Source organism: Podarcis bocagei (genome assembly GCF_964188305.1).
Source record: "Podarcis bocagei genome assembly, chromosome: 5".
NCBI classification, from domain to species: Eukaryota; Metazoa; Chordata; class Lepidosauria; order Squamata; family Lacertidae; genus Podarcis; species Podarcis bocagei.
In genome coordinates this window covers 3,387,051-3,393,849 of record NC_138129.1, presented here as the reverse complement: position 1 = coordinate 3,393,849, position 6,799 = coordinate 3,387,051, and the positions used below count along the sequence as shown (strand labels likewise).

Sequence of the window (6,799 nt, the reverse complement as noted above, 5' to 3'; positions counted from 1 at the left end):
ATAATAATAATAATAATAATAATAATAATAATATTTATATCCCGCCCTCCCCAGCCAAAGTTGGCTCAGAGCAGCTAACAACAATAAAAGTAACACAACATTCTAAAATCAATTCATTCTAAAATCAACTCAGAATCAAATTAATGGCAACCATTGGGCTAGAGTTCTGTGAGGATTGCCAAAGGAAGGGGTCAGACTGTGCCTTGGCCAAAGGCCTGGTGGAACAGCTCTGTCTTGCAGGCCCTGCAGAAAGATGTCAAGTCCCGCAGGGCCCTGGTCTCTTGGGACAGAGCGTTCCACCAGATCGGGGCCACGGCCGAAAAAGCCCTGGCTCTGGTTGAGGCCAGCCTAACCTCCCTGTGGCCCAGGATCTCCAAGATGTTTATATTTGAAGACCATAAGGTCCTCCGTGGGACATACCAGGAGAGGCGGTCCCGTAGGTACGAGGGTCCTAGGCCGTATAGGGCTTTAAAGGTTAAAACCAGCACCTTAAACCTGATCCTGTACTCCACCGGGAGCCAGTGCAGCTGGTATAGTAGCCATCAGTTCTCCTCTCCTCCTCCATGAATTTGTCCAATCCTCTTTTAAAGTCATTCAGGTTGGTGGCCATCCCTGCCTCCTGTGGCAGTGAGTTCCACCGTTTAACTCTGTGCTGTGGGAAGAAAGACTTCCTTTTTTTCTATCCTGAATCTTCCAAGAGATGGGCCTCTCTCTCTATGAGATGAGCGGATCTCCCTGTTGCCATATCCCAACACGATGCTCCGCTACAGATGCCCTACTGGATGTGCCTGCAACCAGGGGCGGGGCCTTCTTTGCGGCGGCCCCTCCGATGGAATCTAAGAAACTGTCAGCACTGGTTAAAAACATACTTGTGCCTCCCCCATCACACAAACCAACCAACCAACCACACTGCAACCAACTGAACACAACCAAGCAAGCTTGTACCTTCCAATCTCTTGCCAATAAAAATAAATATTTTAATAAAGGACGTACCCACATGATGCTGACACAAAAACACAGCACAAACACTATGCAATAGGTCGAAAGATCATTATCCTCCCCATCTCCTTCCCTCCCTCCCTCTCTTTCCCCCCAATGTCTATGACAAATATGTCTCATATGGAATATAAGCAAACTGTGAAAAAGAATCTACAAACTGAAAATCAAGATGCTACATGTACTTTTCTTTGTTCATTTGTTTGCTTGATAACGTAAATAAATCATTAATTAAAAAATAATTTTTTAAAAAAAACCCATACTTGTGCACACAAGCCTTTTCTGGTGTTATTAAATGGTGCCTTTGGGCTTTACATTAGTGCATTGTGATTTTCCTGCTTTTTCGAAACCTTTTAAACTTGCATACCAGCTTGTGACGCTTTATAACGGCCTTTATAAATAAAATAAAAGAACACAGTTACCTGCCATGTATGCTTTGGCTACAATTCTATGATTCTATGAGTCCGTGGTACTTACCGTAACTTCTGATCTGCTGGGATGCTTGAGGGCAAGCGAGAAGTTCAGGTCAGTCTAAGATAGATTTGTATATACATCTCACAGGTTGCTTGAGAGGTAGCAGGTGCCAACAGAGGCACTGAAGTCTTTCAATTTTCTGCGCTGGGGGGTGAAATCCCCAAAAAGGATGTTACTTTTTTCTGTATGCCACAACAGCTGCGAGAATATTGTTAGTGAAGAATTGGAAGAAACAAGATTTACCAACTATCGAAGAATGGCAGATGAAGATGATGGACTATATGGAACTTGCCAAACTGACCGGGAGACTCCAAGACCAGAGAGAAGAGACGGTGGAAGAAGATTGGAAGAAGTTTAAGGAATATTTTTTTAAAAATATGTTAATATTTAAACCTTAGAATAGCTTTGGAAGTGGATATAGGCTGTAGGGTTAGAAGTAGAAGATAGTGTGTTTTAAAATAGTATTATTTGTAAGTGATAAAATGTGAAGTTATTTTAAGTGTGGGGGGAAAAATATGGTTAGAAATTATGATATATGTAAACTGCTAAAGATGAAGAAAAATGAAAATCAGATAGGTGGGACTTGGGGAGGCCCACTTAACAATATTTAGAAAAATAAGGCTATGACAATAATTTGTTTGTATTGTTTGTCTTTGCTGTTTGTGTTTTTTATTTGTGTTATAAAATGAATAAGAAAATTTGGAAATAAATAAATAAATTTTCTGCACTGGAAAAAGCTATGACTCAGGGCAGGGGGCTTTGGGCACAGGACTCTATCCCCCACCCCCAAATTTTTGGAGGTAGGATTGCCAGCCTACCAGAAGACGAACAGTCTGGCTTGCTCTTGCACCTCCGATTCACAGAAAGGAGCTGGTGAAACTTTCCGCAGCACGGAAGAAATTAGCATTGTCACCTGCTAATATCTGCTGGTCAGACTGCCATACCAGGGGAGAGATTGTCCTGCCTCACCTTCCTCAGTTCAACTTCACCTGCCTCGTGGAGACGCTGCCAAACCCTCGCAGAAAATCCATCGGCCAAAATCCTCTCTCCTAAAAAAGACTCTGGGAAGTACCAAGGTCGCAAGGTGGTTAGACTGGTCTCAACTAGGGCCAGGGCCTTTTCTGTACTGGCCCCAACTTGGTGGAATGCTCTGTCACAAGAGACTGGGGCCCTGCAGGACTTGACATCTTTCCGCAAAGCCTGCAAGACAGAGCTGTTCCGCCTGGCCTTTGGTTTGGACTCAGTCTGACCCTTATGTTTCCCTCCCCTTATGGTTTTGATCTATGGGCTACTTTTAAAATGAGGCTGCATTTTAAATTGCATTTTAACCTGTATTTTAAATTGGTTTTTCCCCCCCTATTATGTTTTTACTGTAATTTTACTGGTGTTAGCCGCCCTGAGCCCAGCTCTGGGTGGGGAGGGCGGGGTATAAATAAAATCTTTTTTAAAAAAAATTATTTCAGAGTCGAGCTATCCTCTGCGTCAGCTTAGGAACAACATATGGAGCTGTCTTGTGGTGAGACTCCATACTGCAGACACTGGCTGGCAGCATCTCTCTGGGATCACAGGCAGAGGTTATTCTAAGTCCAGTCTGGAGATGCCCTTGTCGAATGAGCCAGAGTCTTTCTGCCACAAAGCTATGGCCCTTCCCATCGCCCTGGGTTGAGGATTGGTGTAGCCAAGCGACAATTCATGTTTGCGGTGAGGGATTCAGATACTCACCTTTTGGCATGCACAGTGCGTTGCCATTCGGGCATGGAATAATAAACAAGAAACAGACAGACAGCAGGATGCTGGTTCCCCCTCAGCCATAAAATTGCTGTTGTCTGTGTCTGTGCCAGCATGAGAACCAGTGTAATGGTGGTGTAATGGTTAGAGCATGGGTAGGCAAACTAAGGCCCAGGGGCCGGATCCAGGCCAATCGCCTTCTCAGTCCGGCCCATGGATGGTCCGGGAATCAGCATGTTTTTACACGAGTAGAATGTGTCCTTCCCCCCCCCTTTTTTTATGTTAAAGGAATAAAATGAAATATTTCATTTGCTTTATTTCCAGAATCAAGGGGGCAAGCAGGTGCAACTGAAGGAATTCAAGCTCATTTGAAGATTGCAGGAGTTTCCTCGCACATCATTAGTGGCTCTCTAGAAGTCCGAGTGATAAAGTGGAATGAAGAAATGCAGATCTGGTACTTTTGTTTTCTGTGTCGACATCTTCGAGGCTGCTTTGGAGCTGGAAGCTTGTCTCATCTCCATGGGCTGCAGAGGTCCCTACCAGAACGGCTGGCAAGCAGTTTACACAACGAGCCGAGGCTGCTGGGTCATCAAGACTCCAAAGCGTTTCTGGATGGTGATCCTGTGTCGGGAATATTTGTCATCTGGAGAAAAGCGGGCAGGATGGGCTGAACACGTTGGCTGGCCATTGGGATCCACCTTCTTGAGAGTGTAGACCCTATTTCCTTGCTCATCGAGGTAGTACTGCAGAAACATTGCTGCGGGTTATGAAAGCGTTAGCACTATACCTGCAGACGGATTAAAAGAGCTTCTCCCGATATACACGCGCGTCCATACAACCCACGTGCGCATTAGCCCCACCCCGAGTAGAATGTGTCCTTTTATTTAAAATGCATCTCTGGGTTATTTGTGGGGCCTGCCTGGTCTTTTTACATGAGTCAGCGGTTCTCAACCTGTGGGTCCCCAGATGTTGTTGGACTACCCCTCCCATCATCCCTGAGCTCTGGCCTTGCTAGCTATGGGTGATGGGAGTTGTAGTTCAACAGCATCTGAGGACCCACAGGTTGAGAAAGACTGAATGTGTGCTCTTATTTAAAATGCATCTCTGGGTTATTTGTGGGGCATAGGAATTCGTTCATCCCCCCCCCAAAAAAAAATAGTCCGCCCCCCCACAAGGTCTTTTTTTTTAATAATATTTTTTATTAATTTTAGCATACAAAAATTTTAAGACATACCACACAAATTATTATACATATGTCCTTGTTTGGACTTCCCTCAGCATCTCTGATAGCCTACCATCTTGATTATTTCTCCTGCAATTCTTAACTTAATATGCCTTTACCTTTTCTAACAGATCATTTCTCCCTTTCCATTTTTACAATCTTTCTTAAATTACTCCTCACAGAACTTCTTGTGGTCCTACAAACGTAATCCGATCATCACAAATACTTTTCAGATACTCAGTAAATTTAGTCCAGTCTTCGGTAAACCTCTGGTCCCGCCGGTCTCGGATCCTTCCTGTTAGCTTGTCTAATTCTGCGTAGTCCATCAATTTCATCCTCCATTCTTCTATGGTAGTTCTTCTTGCTTCCATTTTTGGGCCAATAATATTCTTGCTGCTATTACTGCATATAAAAACAACTTACAATCTTTCCTGTTTATATAATTTCCAACAATACCTAAAAGAAATGCTTCCGGTTTTTTAATAAAAGTGTATTTCAACATTTTTTTCAACTCATTATATATCATCTCCCAGAAGCATTTCACCTTTTTACATTCTCACCACATATGATAAAATAATCCTTCTTTTTCTTTACATTTCCAACATTTATTACTGACTTTATACATTTTTGCTAACTTAACTGGAGTGATGTACCATCTATACATCATCTTCATCACGTTTTCTTTTAATGTATTACATGCAGTAAATCTCAAACCTTCTTTCCATAGTTTGACCCAGTCCCCCACAAGTTCTGAGGGACAGTGGACTGGCCCCCTGCTGAAAAAGTTAGCTGACCCCTGGGTTAGAGTGCTGGACCATGCCCTGGAGAGCAGGGTTCGAATCCCCACTCAGCCATGAAGCTCACAGGGCCAGTTCCTTGCTCCTAGCCTCACCTACCTCTCAGGGTTGACGTGAGGATAATATGGGAAGAAGGAGAACCATCTGTGCCCCTTGAGCTCTTTGAAGGAAACAGGTGATATATAAACAAAAAAGGAATGTGTTTGGTTGTAAGTCTCTTTGGGCAAGATAGAGAGGCAAACGATTTAAACGAATGAATGAAAATGTGCCTTTTGTCTTGCTCTTTTGGCCTTTGCAGCAGTTCCCATGCAGCATGCATGACTGGGAAAGATGCTAACTGGATGATCGCTCTGGGACATGAAGCACATATCAAAATAATGCTGGGGGGGGGGCGCATTTCCCTGCCTGCAGTTTCGTTTGCTAAACATCAGCTTGAAAATTGGCTGCCTTTGGAAGATTCTGTTTGCTTTGTGATTTTATTCGCTTAGATTTTAAACCTAAGCTGACTCCTCCTCACCCCAGCTTTCCTAATAATAATAATAATAATAATAATAATTTTATCCCCCGCCCATCTGGCTGGGTTTCTGCAGCCACTTTTAAAATACAATAACCTATTAAACATTAAAAGCTTCCCTAGACAGGGCTGCCTTCAGATGTCTTCTAAAAGTCTGGTAGTTGTTGTTTTCTTTGACATCTGGTGGGAGGGCGTTCCACAGGGCGGGTGCCACCACCGAGAAGGCCCTCTGCCTGGTTCCCTGTAACTTTGCTTCTTGCAGCGAGGGAACCGCCAGAAGGCCCCTGGAGCTGGACCTCAGCGTCCGGGCAGAATGATGGGGGTGGAGACGCTCCTTCAGGTATACTGGACCGAGGCCGTTTAAGGCTTTAAAGGTCAGCACCAACACTTTGAATTGTGCTCGGAAACATACTGGGAGCCAATGTAGGTCTTTCAGGACTGGTGTTGTATGGTCTTGGCAGCCGCTCCCAGTCACCAGTCTAGCTGCCGCATTGTGGATTAGTTGTAGTTTCTGAGTCACCTTCAAAGGTAGCCCCACTACCTTTGTAGTCCTACTTCCATCTGGCTCCGTTCTGTCAATTGTTCCAGCTGGCTGGCCATGCCGGCTGCCCCTCTGCGAAAGGCGGGATCCCAGCTCTGTTGCTCGGCCCATGAGATTGCTCAGGGCTTTACCGAACAAATGTCTCTCCCAGAGAGCCAGAGGCTGGGATGTCACAGAGAAGGTAAGAAAGATGTAGCATGATAGAAATTTATGAAATTATACATGGCATGGAGAAAGTGCATAAAGCTTCTCTCTCTCTCTTCACAACGCCAGAACTCATGGATATCCAATGCAGCTGAATTTTGGAAGATTCAGGACACATCAAAAGATGCACTTCTTTATGCAGCACAGACTGTGGAACTCCCTGCCACAGTGATTGCACCAACTTGGATGACTTTTCAAGAGGATTAGGCAAATTCAGGGAGGAGGCGAGGGCTATCAAGAGCTACTATCCCTGACATCTATTCTCTGCCTCCCAAGCTGGAGACAGAAAAGCTTCTGAATGCCCCTGACTAGGAGGCACAGGT

At 44.5% G+C, this 6,799-nt stretch overlaps 1 pseudogene across 1 annotated transcript; it reads right to left on the bottom strand.

Moving 5' to 3' along the window:
* Positions 1-3,499: 3,499 nt before the first annotated feature.
* LOC308587336 (H/ACA ribonucleoprotein complex subunit 3 pseudogene) lies at positions 3,500-4,054 on the bottom strand (annotated as a pseudogene). The gene has a single exon. The product of its transcript is annotated as an H/ACA ribonucleoprotein complex subunit 3 pseudogene (transcript).
* Positions 4,055-6,799: the final 2,745 nt, after the last annotated feature.